Genomic DNA, 19,693 nt, shown 5'->3' with positions numbered 1-19,693 from the left:
GTGTTGTAATTTCTATATATATATTTCTATGTATTTATCCTGCACTAAGTTCCACTCATCAATCATTACCCTTGCTGACCTTCACTGGCTCCAAAGCACCCCCAATGCATCGAATTTAACTCTACCCTAGTGTACGTCTTCCCCCTCCATCTTCTCCACTACCTGTGGCAGATCTTTCAGCCACCAAGACGTTACACTTTGGGAATCTCTTCCTAAACCTTTCTCTCCGGTACATCTCTCTGCTTCTTGAAAAACCTGCTCAAAATCTACCCCTTCAATCACTTCTCTTAACTCTTCCCTTAACTCCTACTTGGTGTCAATGCTGCCTCCCTCCACACACACCTTTGTTTGTGAAGACTTGGGAAATTTAACTACATTAAAGTTGCTATATTAGTTAAAGATCCTATGGCACCAGAAGAGTATAGAACTCATGTCCTGACCGAGATTCCTCCCTCAACCAATATCACCAAAATTAACTGGCTACTCATCTAATTGGTATTTGGGTCCTTGTTGGTATAGGATGGCTACTGCTTTTGCCTATGTAACTGCATTCCAAAATTAATTTGTTTTGTGAAATACTTTGAGATGTTGCTATAATTGATACATCGCTATATAAATGCAAATATTTATTTTCCTAAATCAATCTTTGTAGGTATCACATCCCTACATGAATGAACTAACTGATAACTCCTGGGTACTATTTATATCTGTTTGCTTTATTTGTGAAGAGAATGTTAACCTAACATTATCTCTCATCCAACTCATCACATACACAAATTCAGCAACATTAGGTTTACATAAAGGTTATTGGGGATTGTGAATTAAAAGCACAAAAGTTTAATTGCATTGCATGGAGAGGTATGGCATTGATGAATAGATACTATAAACTGTGTAAGCATTAGGTTTCTACCCAGAGGCTACAATAAAAAAGCTAGCAGAGCATTTTCTTATGCTTAAATGCTGTTAGAAAAAGCACATTAAAGAGTAGCACCATCTTTCATGTCATCTCATATTTGTTTGCTCATTCTCTCCCTCACATTCACTTATCTATTGGTTTGAGATTGTTCAGTGATAAATCTCATTCACCAATGCTTCCCAGAATAGTTCAATTACTTTTCATGTCTATTGATATATTTAGCTCCCTAATAACCATAAGAGCTTATCTTTGAAAACTCTCAATTGTAGAAGCAGTGAAATGGGATTAAAGTAAATAGTTCCAGCTCAATAGCATTGGCATAATGGTCCAAACGGTTCCTTCGGTGCTGTAATTTCTACGATTTTATGGTTAGTATCAAAGGAAAACAGTCAATATAATTTTCCTTTAAAGGCTGATGACATACATTTACCCCTACACATACTGCTATTTTTGTTTTTCCTAATTATTTTTTGTGAATAATCACAATTATAGGGCTCCACAACGCAGTCCTGCATCCATCCATCTGTTTTAGTGAAATGGATGTGCCAGGATAACTTATATTCCCTTATGGTGCGTCTGCTTCACATCATTGAGAAAAATAGGGGCATTTTCATCTCCAGTGTAAATTGGGCAGGCGGTGGGCGGAGCATGCGCTGTGCCCACCCAAAAGAATCGTCTTCCATTTTCGTGGTTCGGCTTAATTTGAATTAAATCAGAGTGAAAAGCGCTCCCTATCGGCAGCTCACTACTTAAAGGCATCTTGCAGCATCTTAAAGGGGATGTACTTTTCCCAGGGTGGATACAGATAGCCATACTGTGCAGCAACAGGCAAGATGACTTTGATCTGGGCCCTCCTGGTTCTCTGAGGCAGCAGTGGAGCTGCTCATTAACTAAGTGAGCAGCAGGAAGTAGGTTCTCATCCCTCTGATGGGCAATGGGTGCCATGACAAATTAGTCAGTAGGTATGGCAGACCATGGAAATGCCATCATCATTTCCACAGGATCTGGTTGCAGTGGAACAAAAAAAAATAATGATCTAACAAGGACTGCCAAGGTAAGACTTGCCTTCACATCTCTCTTAATTTCTGCACAGTCCCACTTTAACTGCAGCACAATCAATCCTTTCCTTTTTTTTGCTTCCTATGGCTTTCCTCAAGTCAGCACGGAACACTTCACTGCATCTCCTTTATGCTTGTATGCACACCCTAAAAACCGGCTACTGACTTCACAACTACTTCTTGCTCATGGCAACACTTGCTGTTTTTTCCTGTCTTCAAGCGCACTATGCTAAGCCGCCTCAGGCATCTTGAAAAGCCCTCCACAGGGTACAGACTAACCCACTTCCACTCTTCTTGCAAGAGAAACTGGCACACTAGAGGGACAGTACTAGGACAGGAGAAGTTCCTTCCATTCTACAGACACTGACACCAAAGGAAGAGATTGCCATTGATGTCATTGGCAGAGAGGGAACACATGGCATCAGAGAGTGCCAAGCTGCAGGCCTGGCACAGCAGGGCGTTTGGGCACCTTCTCTCCCTTTTCTCTTTCAACTTAACTCTCACTCACACTTTAGCAAGACAACTAGCTAGTGCATTTCACTATCACTCACCTGCTACTGCTTACCCTTGACACTAACCCTTGTCCCTGTCCTGTTTTTCTAGATTCATCAGATGACTTTCTAGATTTACTAGAATGGTTCCAGGGATGAGGGACTTCAGTTACGTGGATAGAATGGAGAAGCTGGGGTTGTTCTCCTTAGTGCAGAGAAGGTTGAGAGGAGATTTGATAGAGGTATTCAAAATCATGAAAGGTCTAGACAGAGTAGATAGAGAGAAACTGTTCCCATTGGCGAAAGGGTCAAGAACCAGAGGACATAGATTTAAGGTGATTGGCAAAAAGAACCAAGGGCAACGTGAGGAAAAACTTTTTTACACAGCGAGTGGTTACGATCTGGAATGCACTGCCAGAGGGGATGGTGGAGGCAGACTCAATTGTGGTTTTCAAAGGGAATTGGATAAGTATTTGAAAGGAAAAGAATTGCAGAGCTATGGGGAAAAGGTGGGGGAGTGGGACTAGCTGAATTGCTTTTGCATAGAGCCGGCACAGGCTTGATGGGCCGAATGGTTGCCTTCTGTGCTGTAACCATTCTATGATTCTATGCCTTGGACCTTGAAATCACTTAGGCTGAGGGGGACAACCCTCCTGAAGATGCACCGTCATTCGCTCTCACCCTTTCAAACGCCAGCACAGAAATCGGCATCCTGCACGGTATAGGTAGTGAGTTAGAGGGGTCTGCATTGGGTATAAATGAGCAGCTACAGGCATAGGTGCAGGTCTCTTCTGTCTAAAATATGAAAGACAGAAAAGTGATATTTGCCCTTGAAGAAATAGCAAGTGAGTGTAAGGGCATTGCAATACTTTGAGAAAGCACATGAAGCTGAATCCACATACAATGAGCATTGCTCAGCCTTTAGCCTTTATCAACCTTCTTTTGTCAGCTCACTTCCATCCTCACTCTCTCCTACAAGCGATCCTGTACATCTACCTATTAAGTCTAATACCTCCACTTCCTGTGGACTCGGGACTTCCAGTGATGGTGGTCCTCCACCAATTGTCCTTCTGTTGCACTGCAGTTTCTTCCTTTGGAGGGAGAGAAGATAATATTACAGACCAGTGAGTGTCATGGACGATTCCCCCATAAGGTCATGTATGCCATGATGATGAGATATGAAGATGCTTTGTCCCTTTAAATGAAATGTCCTTGAAAATAAGCAAAGGCCCTCGTGGCAGGTGAAATGAGTTGAGGGAGTGGCTTTAAGTAAAGAAGGTGCTTGAATTTTTGGATAGGTTGCCCTTTGCAGAAGAGAGTTTCCTTGACAGCCAGTGTTGAAAAAGAGTATGATTGTTAAGTGACTCTGTATGAGTGCTGGAGGATGTGTATTTGCATCAGTGCCTTGACTTACCTTGGCCAACCTTGTTAGGTCTTTGAACCTCTTTCCGCATTGTGTGGCTGCACTGACTGCCTCTGCCACCTCCCACTACACAGCCTGCAGCACTCTCTAGGTGGCTTCCTGCCTTCAAGGCCCATCATAAGATTACTCCTCACTTCTGCCAACAGCGCCTCCACTGATGCATTGGAAAATCTGAGAGCCCTTCCAGCTGCTGACGCCCCAAGGCAGTTGCTGCTGCTCCTTCTATCATCTTGCCCTTTTACTGTCTGCAGCCTTTAAGACTGCACCACTACTAAATTTCACTCCCTCCCAGCAGTGGTATGCCAATGATGGGTCGTTTTAGCGCTGCTAAACCACCCTGTATGGCTAATAAAGGGCCCGGGAGGAAAAAGCAGTGTGTTATTGCAAGTCTCTGGGCATTAGGCTCCCAGTGTCACTGGAAACACAGGAGATTGAAATAAGCCCTTTTTGATTGATTCCCACTAAAATAAAGAGCAGAGCATAATTATGAAATGGTGCCGTTCTGCTGTTAGTTGCTTGGTGCTTATGTCATGATCTGCACTTAAGGCTAAGTATATGTTTACACATCTCATTAACTCAGCGTACATCAAAGGGCAGGCACCACATTGTGACTAATGTTCAGTTATCTGTACTTCCCCTATCAAAGATTTTGTTGTTGCTTAAATCTGCACAGTTCATTTAACCACAGGGACATCGATGTTAAAAGGCAGAATTGGATGATTAATTTTGATATTACACATTTGTGTTGTTAACCAAGTCAACATCCTATTTCCATTAATAAATCATGGCAGCAGTCCTCGCCAATCAGCAGTGATATTCATTTCCCAAACCTCAGAAGATGCTTCCAACGTGCACTGCAAGTATTTGGAATGCACACTCTCACCAGACAGCGTTTGTTTCCATGGAAACCCTTGCTGGATTCCAACACTCCAGAAAACGTTACTTTTTTCCCATTTAAAATTTCACTTATTCCTCTTAATCCTCTGCTTGCAATTATTTTTTTAAAAATTCACATTGTAACAATTTTAAAATATGTTGTGGCACAAGGAGGCACTCACACTTTACTCAGAGTACGTTCTCGTGACTCTACCTTGTGGCAGAACTGTTTGGCTAGAACCTCACATTTTTTTAGAATGCAGGGGGGAACCAAGAGGCGCTCTGCACATGGAGGAAAATGCTTGCGTGTGCTGTTATAAATTATAACACAAAGAGCTTTCTGTTACGTGAGAAACAGATGGTTACAGAGCTGTGAATGTTTTTAATGCAACATCTGTATAATATCCTCCCAAACGACAGCAAAACATGGAATGGCTTTTTGGCACATAATCTATGAAATCTATTTCTAGGGAATGCAGATGCAGTGAAACTCTTTATAGCAAAAAATTATAGAGTCACTATTTGCTTGCTATAGAACTAAATGGAGTTAGGCAACTGTTGTGAAATTACAATGTGGTTTATAATTAAAATTCTGAGCATTAAACTTTCCTTCTCAAGTCAATAAGCATCAGTGAAATGCATCTTACAGATCAATGGAAATTAAAAGCCTTGTTTTCTGACTGTTATTAATTTTGACACAGATTTAGTGCCAATCAGAAAATGGATCAGTTGACATTGATGTTTATATGAGCACTATTACTGTTGCAATATCCAGTATGCATTTAGCTTGGTGGTAAATGGATCTAATTAAATTAAGTAAGGCTCCATTTTACCTTGTTACTTAACTTTTATGCTTCCTGCTACTAAGCTTTAATACTGCTCTAGCCCACTGTCTATTGATTTAAGTTTAAAGTGCATGATTCCCCTGTAATTTATATTTGTATCTGTTTTGTCAAAGGTGAAGCTAAACTAATGGAGGAGAGGAGCCAGAACTAAGCTTTGCACTGGGAAAAAGGTGCACTGGTCATTTTTCAATTATCAAGATGAGCCAAAGGAACAATGCCGTCAAAGTTCAGATTAGTACGGAGGTAATAACTGGGTTGTGCCAATGTTGGTAATTAATTTGGGAGGTTCTCAGCAGCTCAAACTCCTCTCCCATAGCTATAACTTGATCGCAATCATAGTTTTCTTGGCTGAGAGTCTTTCCAGGCACTGAGGGGTGATTTTGCTGGTATTAGCCAGGGCATCATTTCCACCCATGTTCAAGAGGTAAATGATGCATTATTCTGGAACGTTGGCAGGACAAACAGTTGGCCATCAAGCAAACCTTATGCTATCCATGGATTCTCCACTGTGTGCAACGGACTGTATCCCAGACCTGCCATCTCACTCATTTGGAATTATATTCCTTTCAGTTCAAAAATGTAACCGATTTTGACACATCTCACTCCAAAATACAAATAGATAAAATAGTTCTGAGGCCATTGTCACTCATAAATCTTGGTCCTGACATTTCTGTAACATTGGCAGCCTTCGTACCCACGTGGAGATATGGGTGCTGTCTTTTAATCCAGTGGCACACATAGCCTGTAAGGGCTTCATTCACTTAACAAGCAGGTGGTTTGCAATGTGCAGGAAGCAATCCTCCAGATGAGTGCCAAGTACGTGGGTTCAGCATGGAATTTGCTCTAACTTGAACCAGCTGTTTGCTACTCATTGGTTTGAGCAGACTGCCTGACTGAAAGGCTGGCTTTTGGAAATCCGGTTATCCGACAAAATTGTAGTTGACATTATTGTAACTAACAACCAAGTGTTGGCTGAGCATCAATATAACCAAACACACAAATCTATTTGCTCAGTAGTACAATCTTTGGTCCTCTGAAGCAGAGATTTGGCTGTCTGCATCACCTCACAATAGATGGGTGTGATAGCCTTGTGTTTATTGTGCAGTGATGTGGAGATGCCGGTGATGGACTGGGGTGGACAAATGTAAGGAATCTTACAACACCAGGTTATGGTCCAACAGTTTTATTTGAAAATCACAAGCTTTCGGAGCTTACCTCCTTTGTCAGGTGAGTGAGTGAAGGGTTCTAAAATCGCATCGCATATATTAGGCTGGGAGACGGTCACAGCAATCAAAGGTGTCGTTGGTATTCAGACAGGTTAGCCACGGAAAACATTACATCCCAGTATACTGAATACACAATGGGTCAGATTACACAGACAAAGAGAGAAAGAGACCCGAAAGGCAGAGAGAAAGAGAGAGAGAAAGAGAATGTCCAGTTGTATTAAAAACAGATAACTTTTTTTTCCTTGCTGGTGGGGTTACGTGTAGCGTGACGTGAACCCAAGATCCCGGTTGAGGCCGTCCTCATGGGTGCGGAACTTGGCTATCAATTTCTGCTCGACGATTTTGCGTTGTCGTGTGTCTCGAAGGCCGCCTTGGAGAACGCTTACCCGAAGATCGGTGGCTGAATGTCCTTGACTGCTGAAGTGTTCCCCGACTGGGAGGGAACCCCCCTGTCTGGCAATTGTTGCGCGGTGTCCGTTCATCCGTTGTCGCAGTGTCTGCATGGTCTCGCCAATGTACCATGCTCCGGGGCATCCTTTCCTGCAACGTATGAGGTAGACAACGTTGGCCGAGTCACAGGAGTATGAACCATGTACCTGGTGGGCGGTGTCCTCTCGTGTGATGGTGGTATCTGTGTCGATGATCTGGCATGTCTTGCAGAGGTTGCCGTGGCAGGGTTGTGTGGTGTCGTGGACGCTGTTCTCCTGAAAGCTGGGTAATTTGCTGCGAACGATGGTCTGTTTGAGGTTGGGTGGCTGTTGAGGTTGAGGTACTGTCTCAGGCTTTGATGCTGGAGCTTGCACTGCTTTAGCTGGGTTCTGATATATTTTAGGCCAATATGCATTTGCAACCTTTCAGCCTCTCACAGTGCATCTCACAGCACTTACGTTTCTTGTTCTTCCGTTGAGTATAACTCTGCAACAAAATGGCTGCCCTTTTCCACTTGATGGTTTAATTGGATGCCATGATACTAGTTGAAAAAGAGCAGGGAGGATTGCCAGTGTCATAAACAACATGTTACCATAAAAAACCAAACTGAATTGTCATTCATCTTACGATCTGTTTCCATGTTAGAATTACGTAGAAATTACATCATCTTAAAATTAATGCCTGGAAAATACTGGGGGCCCACTGACCTCATGCCTGAATTCATCATGACTGTTCCTGATGTGCTAAGCTCTGTTTCGGGAGTACAAATTCATAAAATCTGCTGAAAGAGCAGGAGAATTGCTGCATCATCTTATATGATGAGGAAATATGGTTATGGCTAATATCGGGTCTAACTATTAGCTCCCAATAAAATTTTCCATGTTCATTTTCAGCAGATTCCAATAAAAAAATATTTTTTTAATCGCATACAAAATATTCATCAGAACTGAAGTAGGAAAAGTGAGTTCCTGATATATGCAAATGAATATTTTATGGTCTTTTTAACTTTTATTCATCAAGGAAATGGCACCAACATTTTTTCACTTTGAATACGAGCTATTTTTAAGCACTCACATATCAAACATAGAATATAGAGCAATGTTTCTTCAAATCTGCCCTCAAGAAAAGGGGACTAGAAAAATCTAAGAACAAAGGACCGAGGATTGAAGACTGAGGACTTTAGTGTCAAAAACACCATGTTATATATCCTTCATTTTCAAAGAAAACTCCTCACTTCTATTGATCAATCTGAGTGACACATCTGTTAGAAGAATTCAGCCCTTCTAGTGTCAATCACCTCACATAGCCCAGTTGGCACCCTGATGACCTCCAAATCAATGAAGCACCACCTAGACATGCCAAATCACTCATTTACTCCCCAGCTTCTCAGATCTTTGAGAACAAAGAGGTTGCACACAGGTCCAGATAAGGCAGAACATCTTTATGTCCCCCTTAATGAGCTGTCTCCAGGCCTGTGGTCTTGATGGCTTGTCTTCTATCCCTGCTAAAGATATTTTGTTTGCATAAGCTTTCATGGTTTAATTAGCAGTAACCTTTAAATTTCCTAGCATTCAGTCTAACTACTGGCTCTATTTTGAGGACACAATTCTTCAGTCATTTCTCCTACAGTAGGTATTGAAATAGAAGGATTAACAGGCCAATGAGCTAACAATCTGTGCAGCAGGATCTGAAGGGTTCTTAATTGCTCTAGAGGTGGACACTGTGTGCACCAGTTGCAGACACAGGAAAATCTTCCCTTGTGTTGGTTAATATCATCACTCCACCCATGCAGTGAAAGTTACAAATGCTATATTTCAATAAGAAATGTGCTTACTTTCCCTTGCTTTGTGGTGGCTATGAAAAGATTTATCAATTTAAGATCATTACCAGAAAAAGGAAGGGAGAAGTAGGTTGGAATTTTTTTAACAGAGGGTTGTTAGAACATGGAGTGACTGACCAGAAATAGTGGGGGATAGCAGAACCCATAACAGCTTTTAAAACGGAAGGGGATAAATATTTGACAAAGAATATAAATATAAATCTGGAAAGGTGGTGGAAGCAGATTCAATAAACTTTAAAAATAAAATTGGATACATACTTGAAAGGGAGAAATTTGCAGAGCAGGGGAGTGAGACTAATTGGATAGTTCTTTCAAAGAGTCGGCACAGGCATGATGGACCGAATGGCCTGATCCTGTGCTGTTTGATTCTATGATCCTATAAGATATGCATGACTCCCCACTGATTAAAATTAATGATCAGAAGACCATGGAGATGCATAATCGAATTCTTGATATATTCTAGATTACTGAAGTGGGTGATTAAATATCTGATGCCTGACTCCACTCTGCTTTTGATAATTCAGATAAAATGAGCAGAGACATGCGGTAGCATACTAGTGCAGTACAAAGGGCGTGCTGTATTGTGAGAAGTGCTGCCCTTTGGTTGAGATGCTAAACTGAGGCTCCATCTGCGTGTTTATGTGAACTTTAAAGACTCAACAGCACTATTCAAAGACAAATAGGGAGTTGTCCTAGCCAGCATTCCTTCCTGAACCAACACCACAAAAAATATTAACTAGTCATTCATCTCATTGCTTTTTCCAGTAACTTGCTGCAAGCTAATGATTATTGTATTTGCATGCAAATCCCTCCAATCAGGTTTCTGCCCCTGCCACAGTACTGAAACAGTCCTTATCATCATTTTGGGGCGTGCTGGGTGTGTGCCCTTGTTGCCTTGGGAATTGCAATTTGTTCTTCCTTTGGTGGGATGCCGGACCTGTTCGCCTTTAAAAGCTGGAGCAAAGCACGCTCCAGCAGGTGCACAGCCACTGAAAGTAGCTTTAAGACTGTCCAAACAGATCTTTTGATGAAGTCCTTCCCCATTTTATGCCGTATTTTAGTTTCTTGGCATTGCATCATTGCTTGTTTCTTTGGATCAGATGCTTATTTGTTCCCTTTTGCTTGGTTTCAATTTTGCTGCTGGACGTCACTCCTCAAACCACTTTATCTGTCATAGACTGTTCTATCTGGTCTGGGCATTAGAGCCGAGAAATTCCAGTTGGGCGGCTATGCAGCAGGTACGACAATTGGGCAGGGCTTCCACCTGTCAATCTACCGCACTGCTGGTCCCATCCCAAATTCCGGGGACAGGATGATTCACTGCACAGGCACCCGTCCTGGGACCGACTGGAAATTCAGAGTGACATTGGGATGTGGGGGATGGGCCAATCTGGCTGCAGTGGCTGAAAATAACAATGTAAGCATTGAACTTCTCCTCAGTTGAGTGGCCACTTTCCTATTGGCAAATTGATCTCTCTGAGACTGTCACTCACCCACCGGTCCCGCCTCTCACTGCGACATCACAACGTGGGGGGTGGTTGGGGCAGGCAGAAGAAGTGTCTGCCCTCCCTTCTGTCAAAATTGTTCAACATAGCCAGAAAGGGGTAGAAATGATTTCACCCCAAATTCCACCTCCCCCACCCCCCCACTCAGATTACATGATTTGCATATCTAAAATAGGCTGGTATTTCTAGGTTTGGCAGTCTCCCATCTCATCTCAGCACAAAGCACAGCTGGAGATGCTTAATTTCAAATTTTGCCACCGGCAGAAAATGCAAGGACCACTTTGAGAAATCGCACCAGCACCTTTCTGCTCCTGCCCAGGAAATCTAACTCTCCCAGTCCGTGATGCAAATTGTGCTGGGGCGCACTAGCTGCATTTAAGTGAGGGGACAGCAAAAAACAAAGCAGAGTCTCACTTCTGCATTGTGAAACTTGTTAATTGGTAGGCTCACTATCTGTTCAGTTGTGATTTTTTTACTGTTTTATGAAGATAATATTTGAGCCAAACAGGTACTGTACATGCATGATATAGCCTTTGCGAGAGTTACACCTTTAATTGTGACTTTGGCCTCTTGTGCATCTTTGCCTCGCTTTGCCCCACCATGCATTCAGCCACCTAGGCCCCACACTCTGATATTATGGGCATGATTTTAGCATAGAGCCGTGAAATGAGTGGGTGTGGGAAACCTGGAAGTGAAGTGAAGTGAGTGCGCTGGATTCTGTGATCGCAACTCAATTGAAGGCAGTGGATTTCACTTCCAGGCTTCCCATGAGATAATCTACCCATCCACTCAGATCCTGGCTCCATGCTAAAATTGACAGGCGGGCTGGCTGTCGGGAGGGAAAGCAGCCAGGAATCGGAGAGGAGGGAGGGAGGGAGAGAGAGAGATCGTGGGCCATGGAGGACATGGGGGGGAGGGGTGGTCTGATGGGGGAAGCGGCCATCGGGGGGGTCTTGGCCATAGCCGGGGGGGGGGGGGGGGGTTGGTTTCGGGGTGAACACTGGTTTAAAGCCTAACCAGCAATTTCTGAGATGGAGTGGTTGGGAGTGAATGAGAGTTTGTAATCCTATGCCAAAGTTTCTGCTCAGTGGTGGGGAGGAGAAGGTTTGTTGTCCTAACCTGGAATTTCTGCTATTTGTTTTTGGTCCTATGATGTGGGGATGCATTTGGCCTTATGGTCATTTTTGGGGGCTTGTTCTCGGATATATACTCATTGGCTTGGTTCCCAATCTTTGGTCAGTGGGTTGGGGTTTGATTTGGTTTTTTTGCTCAGTTGAGTGGGGGCCACGTTTATTATTCTACCAGGGGATGTAGAAAGTGATGCAATGAGGGTGCTGTGGGGAAGAGATTTATTTTCATTGGTTGCAGTTATTGCTAGTTGATCTCCCCTGGCATTGCACACGGGGAGTCAAAACCAATGCAACTCTTCACGCCAACCAAGGGAGATATTTGAACTGAGACAGGGAGGGGAGGGGTGAGAGAAAGGGAGAGGGTGAGAACAGTGAAAGCAGGCTGAGTGAGGGGGAGAGGAAGGGTAGGGAAGGGAGAGGCAGCGAGGGGGAGAAATGGGGAGGGGAGAGAGGGCGGATAGAGGGTGAGGACAGGGGAGGAGTGGGTTGAAGTAAAGAAAGAGGGTGAGAACAGTGAAGGCAGACTGAGTGACGGGGAGAGGAAGGGTAGGGAATGGAGAGGCAGTGAGGGGGAGGAATGGGGAGGGGAGAGAAGGCAGATAGAGGGTGAAGACAGGACAGGGGAGGGAGGGGTGAGGGAGAGGAGGATGGTAAGGGAGAGGAGAGAGGGAAAATGAAAGAGGTGGGGAGGAATAGAGAGGGAGCAGGAGGAGGGGAGACGGAGAGAAGAAGGTGAGGTGGAGGAGAGAAATGATTTGATGATAAGTAACATTCATTTTTGAACTTCCTAACTGGCATAAGCATGAAAAGGTGAAAAGCATAACGGATGGCCCTGGCAGTTATATTCTGCTGCTTATGGGAAATGTGGTGGATTCAATCAAAGGGCCTGTCAACCACTGCTGAGGGAAGACTCAGCTGAGGAATAAGAAGGACTTTTAGGAACTCTGGTGTGAAAATTAGATTTATTAGAGGAGCTATGACAGAAGGAGAAAATTAGGGAAAGGGATGAAGTATTTACTGGAAGTGGGATGGGAAGAAACACAATCCAAATAGTTGTGGGAGTCCGAGCTTGTAATAAATACCTATGGAAAGCCTATTGCCAAAGATGGAGAGAGAGAAAGCCAGAAAAAGGGAAGCGATGGACCACACAAAGGTAAAGAGTGGCTGAGAATTGGAAACACATTTGGAATTCTATAATTTTTATTAGCAGAACAGCCAAGTCTTTATAAAATGTTATGATTCTTTCAAGTAACTTGACTGCAGAATATTCCAATATTTCAGATGTTGTCATCATTCTTTAAAATCTCAGTTTGTGCACACACTCAACATTGATTCAGGATGTTAACAATTGATTATTTTCAGTTTAATTTAATTGAGTGATAGCTGGAAGAGTGAATAGAGACCCAACACAAACAGCTTTCAGCCAAACATTTGCCTGAGAGAACTGAGAGACCAGCAGCAATCTCTGAGCTTTTCTTGCGATCACAGGTTTAACGGGCCAAATCAATTTCTGCGTGAATCTCATTTCCATTTCACTGGCGAGATTCAGAAGCCATGGGAAACCAGTGCAGGTAAGGTAAAATTCGTTTCAGATTCAGAATGCACAAAAAATTACTTACCCTAAGTATTTGAAGTAGGTAAATTGCCCCTTTAATGATCCGTCCACTAGCATTAACAGGGGATGTGACTGCTGGGCTTTGGCTGCACACGTGTATTCAAACACACCCAGGTTAAGCTGTGGAGTTCAAAACCCCTTTAACAAAAGACATTTGAAGGAATGGGTTAACTGTACCCTTTTTAAACAAAGACATTTGTAAACCTACAAACACAGTAATGTGGTAAACTGTGTTCGCGCAAATCCTGTTTTTCCCTCACTGATGGCATTGGAGAAGTATGAGTTTCGGGATCGAAGACATTGTACCGCGGATAGATATCTAGATTATTAAATAAATAAGCTAGATGGATAATATTGAGCTTAAAGCATTGTCAGGCTTTCAAAACACACAGGCTTTTGGAAGCACAAGCTTTTCAACACAGCAGGGGGTAATGTAAGAAAAGGCAACAAGGACATAGATCAAAGGCTTCGGATCAGGAAAGCAATGGCAGGTGTGAAAAAAGCATGGGCCTCTCATTCCTATCTGGTAATCTGCTCAAAAGAACTGGGATTTGTAAAGCATCAAATGGTATTGCATCCAGCATATGGTCAAATGTTATAAGGAATCGATTTGAAGCCATTAAAGCATTCAAAATTGGAGACGTAGGGACCATTAAGAATGTCTGGGCATAGAAATGTAAGGGGCCATCTCTATATGGAAGGCCATAAAGAAAGACAATAAAGGGGCCTTTTTCAACCCATCGTTCGAGCACATGGTCTTTTCTATAGCAATGGTTCTCCAGTCACATGATCAAAGCCTAAACTGTCAATCATTGAAGTATGTTAATGATTGAGGCATAACAACAGGGAGCAATTGGACTAAATGAATGACCCGCCCCAATCCTACATCCTATTGGTAAAAAATAATATGAAAAGAAGACTTTGAGAGAAGAACAGTCTCTTCTTCACCACCCGGCAGTCACAAGGAATGCACACTGCAGTTGAACATCATGCAAGAAGAAGAGGACCTCGAGCTCTGAAGAGCTGATCAACCTTCTGGCCCGATGAGCAAAATCCTTGGTTTAAAGGTGGTATATGTATTAATGATTTAACTGGTGTGTATGAATTGTTAAATCATTACATAATAAAGTTGCAAATTATTAAGTGTATAACGGGATTTTATAGAGGAAAGTCATATGTATGGTTTGATTTTGCTTCATGAATGCTCGTATGAATGATAAAACCATTAAATAATTACTTCTGATTAACGAAACTACTGTGAGCGAGGGTGACTTTCTTTGCTTGACTATTCGTCAAGGTCCAAGAATCTCACAAAATAAGGAATTCCCTACAAAACCCAGAAGTGGGCATGTTGGAATTGGGTTGCAGTCCCGCTGATGAAATCAACAATTTTTACTGCCCACCTGCCCCCAGCCCACCCGTTCTTGAGGGTTAAAATTACCCCTTTCTCCCTAAATCCCCCACCTCTCAATTTCCTCTCCTCTAAGACTCTTTTTTATAATCTACTGCTTCAACCAAGATTTTCATTACCCCTTCTAATATCTCTTTCTTTGACTCCTGTTTTTCCACTGTCAGGAAGGGTTTCATAACTTACATAATTCAGGCAGATTAAAACACTATTTCCCAGTTATCCACTGAGTTTTCTTTATGTAAGGGTACAGAGTGAAAACATCTGGGTACCACCCATGGGTTATAATACTAAGCTGCATTTCTGACATCCCATTTACTGTTGACATCTCTGAAGAGAACTGCTTCTTAATGCAACATGCAAAGCAGGTTACTAAGGCAGGTACCATATTATATTTAGTGCTTAGCAACCACTAGAAATGGGAACTGTGGGTGAACACTTGGGCTCCAGAGATCATTAAATTGTTCGATATGATACTTTATTAAAACATAAGTCAAATGAGCAAAACAGGACATGCAAGACTTTGGGTGATGAGAACAATTCTGAGGAGAGTTCAGTGGGTGGTAATGATGGAAAATAAGACCAAGGAACACAGAACTTTTAAGAGTACTTTAAATGATGTAGAAAGGAAGTACATTCCTATGATAAGAATAACAAGACCGAGATTTTGCTGGTCAAATAAAACAGTCAAAAGAAGACAAGACGACTTATTTTTTAGAAATAAAACATAGGAACAGGAGTAGGTCGTTCTGCCCCTCAAGCTTGTTCCACTATTAAAAATCAAAAAGTAGCGAGGACTAGAAGTCATACAAAAGGCAATGAGGATAATAAAAGTCAATATTGCAGTAGTAAATGTACGAATTGCTGATGGTAGCAAAACAGGCCCAATTAAGTTTTTCAGCTATGTACAAAGTAGGTGAAGTGTTAAAGACTAACTAGATCTTTTAAGGAATAATTGTAAACAATTTTACAACACCAAGTTATAGTCCAACAATTTTATTTGAAATTCACAAGCTTTCGGAGGCTTCCTCCTTCCTCAGGTGAATGTTGTGGAAATGAAATCCTCGAACCCTTCGCATTTATAAATCACAGAACAATACCTGGTGATTACAGATAGTCTTTCCAACTGCCCGTTGCCAAGGCAATCACAGTGTGCAGACAGAGAGGTGTTACCTAAAAGGCCACCGAATATACAAACCACCAAAAAAAAAACAGAGAGAGAGGCAGAAACATAGAAAAGACAGCAAATGACCTGTTATATTAAAAACAGATAACATTTGTTCGCTGGTGGGGTTACGTGTAGCGTGACATGAACCCAAGATCCCGGTTGAGGCCGTCCTCATGGGTGCGGAACTTGGCTAACAGGAATAAACTGAGGAGCAATATTATGGAAAGTCAGGAAATGGCAGCTGGATTAAATCAGTTCTTCCCATCAATCTTCATAAATAACATTACAGACAAATTCCGGATCAAACTGGCTTTGGAACCCATGCTAACATGGACAGGAAAGTAAATCATTTATGATGATGCAACTCAAAACATTAAAGCCTAGAAATTCCAGTTTGTGATATTATTGCACGAACGCTTAATGTATTCATCTAACATTCCTTTGTTTGTTATTTTAACTGAGCGGGAACCTGCTTACTTTAACTTCCCTATGAGAAAAGCAAATCTCGGAGTGTAATGCAAAAGTCTTAGTGTTTGTACAGTAATATCACAAGCAGTAATTTCTAGATTAAAATGTTTGCAGCATTCCTGGAACTACAAGATCAGCTTGCACTGTATAATACTTTTAATGTAGTAAAGTGTTCTGAGGTGCTTTACAAAGAGGGAAATGGACACTGAAAAAGAGTTTGGAAGGAGTATTAGGAGAGGTGACCAAAGGAGCAAACAAAGAGGTAGGTTTTGAGGAGGTCTTTGAAAATGGGGAGAGATGCTTTGCATTTCAGAATGCTAAGGCATGATGGCTAAAGGCTCTCTCACTGATGATGGAGCAGATGGAGGGACAACACATAAAAAGCTCAAATTGGGAGAGAGGAGGGTGCAATGTGGAACATTGGGCTGGAGGAGTTTGCAGAGGTGGAGTGGAGTGAGGCTATGGAGAGATATATAAGCAAAGACGAGGATTTTGAAATCAGTGTGCTGGGGGAACAGAGAGTCTGTGAAGACATGGATGATGGACATGCGTGATTTTGCACAACATAAGGTGCGACTGGTAGAGTTTCAGATAAGATTAGATTTATCTTGAAATACTTAAAGAGAGGTTCAAATTATCCCCCATTTTATAAAAGAAAATATTAACCTCAGGAAAGTTTTGATTGAAGTTTTGAAAAAGAAAAAACTATTTTATTACTGCTATGGAAGATCCCATGTGACCAGGAGCAGCTCCATTGGAAACAGCTGGTGTCGTGACTTCAAGTCAGACAGAGAGTTGCTACAGTGTCCTGGGAAATCATGCTGCCCACTGAGGCTAGCCAGTCATATCATTTGCTATGTTCAAATGGTTCCAGAGTTGCTCACAGTCTGGTCCAATGTCACGGCTCTTGCTGTGGAACTGCTCCAAGATGAACAGAGATGCTACCTGTCGATGATGTTGCTGAAGTAGTCTAGAAGTGAAGGAGATCCAACACATGGATCTCCATGCCAATAAGAAAACCAATGTTGCTTTTAAAAATGTCAATTAAAATTCTCCTGAGGCCAGGATAACACTTGTGGACAGGACAAGGTGTTGGAAAAGCAAGTCACCCAACCAATTACATAGAATTACATAGAATGTACAGCACAGAAACAGGCCATTTGGCCCAACAGGTCCATGCTGGTGTTTATGCTCCACACGAGCCTCCTCCCTCCCTTCTTCATCTAATCCCATCAACATATCCTTCCATTCCTTTCTCCCTCATGTGTTTATCTAGTTTCCCCTTAAATGCATCTATGCTAGTTGCCTCAACTACTCCTTGGGGTAGCAAGTTCCACATTCTAACCATTCTCTGCTTAAAGAAGTTTCTCCTGAATTCCCTATTGGATTTATTAGTGACTATTTTGACACTCGTGGGATGGTGCCCATTGAATGAGTGTCTATTTTGAGGTTTTACGTGGATCGTTCACGTTGCAATAGCCAGCTTCACCACAGCCAAGTTGGGCCGGCTGCTAGTGAATCGCAGGTACTTAAAGTGGGGAAGAGGGGTTGATCTGTGATTGGGAAAACAAACGTTACCGACAGGTTCACCGGGCATGGAATCCACCATAACGGAGAGACGTGGCTGAGCTAGTGTCGTTTGGTTAGCGGCAATTCTTGCCGATTACCCATGATCATCATCTGATGGTTGCGCTTTATTACTAATTATCACACATCAGACAACGTACAATAACATAACAACGGATTTAACATGTAACGTATTTACAGAGAGTCGGATTAGCGGCTCTTTACTTGACCCATCAACTTTATCATTTCAACGTCCATGTAGTGTCTCTTGTTTCGGGAACCCCCCGCGGGGTTGCTTCTATTCTGGTTTCCATACCCACTGAACTGGGGATTAAATGGTATATCGGCTCTCCTCTTGGAACGCCTTCCTCGAGGTTCTGTGGAGCTCTCTTTGACATCACCAGCTAAGAACTACTTTCGCGGTCCCCTGGTCTTCGGAATTGACTGACAGTCTGTTCCAGTCCAGTCTTCCGTGATTTGGTTTTCAGCTGGGCACTTGTAGATCTTGCCAGGTTGCCATCCTCCATCTCGATAGAGGCTTGTGATGCTGGGACTGCAGGAGTCAGTCTAGCGGTGCAGCTTTTGTATTTTATGCCTTGGTTAGCTGCCACCAATCGGCGGGGAGGTTTTTTGCCCGGTACCAAACCCATCCGGCCGTGAGCGAACTCACATATTTTTGTTTTAGAAGGTTCCCCTCCTGAGGGAGTGTGATCACCGTCAGATCACCCTTTATGCATTCTTTGAGCAGTCGCAACAGCCATGTATCATAAGGAGGCTGGTGGGAACACAACTCACTGTGACCGAGAACACACAAGACAATCACAGTTACAATAAGACGAAGACGTCACCAAGTGAGTGCTAGTTGGGTCGCGATTTAACAGCAGAGCTGCACGACTACAGCTACCTTGCTACTGTAACCGGACTTACTTAAACAAACACCGGCTGAGGGCAAGTTGTTACCCCCAACTTTTGGTTCCACACCAAGCATCCGCCTGGGCTCTTGCCTGGACAGGTCAAAAGAGAAATCGCTTACCTCCGCGGATCTACGCAGATCACCCGTGAAGCAAGTTCTTTGAGCAGCCCATTCAGCCAACGATGTCATGTTGTTTCCAGCGGGGCCACGTGGAGGCACGACTCACTGTGACCGAGAACTTACAAAACTGTCACAGCTACAGCAACCAGAGGGCAACACTCCGAGACCACCTACTAAAGCCTCGAAGAGAGTCATAGTTACTCCCACCAAATTTTATATTTATGGCCCCTAGTTCTGGTCTCTCCCGCAAGTGGAAACGTCTTCTCTATGTCTACCCTATCAAGCCTTTTCTTAATCTTAAAGACCTCTATCAGGTCACCCCTCAGTCTTCTCTTTTCTTGTGAAAAGAGCTCCAGCTTGTTCAATCTTTCCTGATAGGTATAGCCTCACAGTTCTGGTATCATTCTAGTAAATCTTTTTTGCACCTTTTCCACTGTCTCTCTAGCCTTTTTATAATATGGAGACCAGAACTGTTCACAGTACTCCAAGTGTGGTCTAAGCAAGGTTCTATACAAGTTTAACATAACTCCCCTGCTTTTCAATTCTATCCCTCCAGAAATGAATCCCAGTGCTTTGTTTGCATTTTTTATGGCCTTATTAACCTGCATCGCTACTTTTAGTGATTTTTGTATCTGTACCCCAGATCCATCTGCTCCTCTACTCCATTCAGATTCTTATTTTCCAAGGAGCAGGGCC

Source organism: Heptranchias perlo, chromosome 6 (assembly GCF_035084215.1).
Source record: "Heptranchias perlo isolate sHepPer1 chromosome 6, sHepPer1.hap1, whole genome shotgun sequence".
NCBI lineage: Eukaryota > Metazoa > Chordata > Chondrichthyes > Hexanchiformes > Hexanchidae > Heptranchias > Heptranchias perlo.
This window is presented reverse-complemented; position numbering follows the sequence as displayed.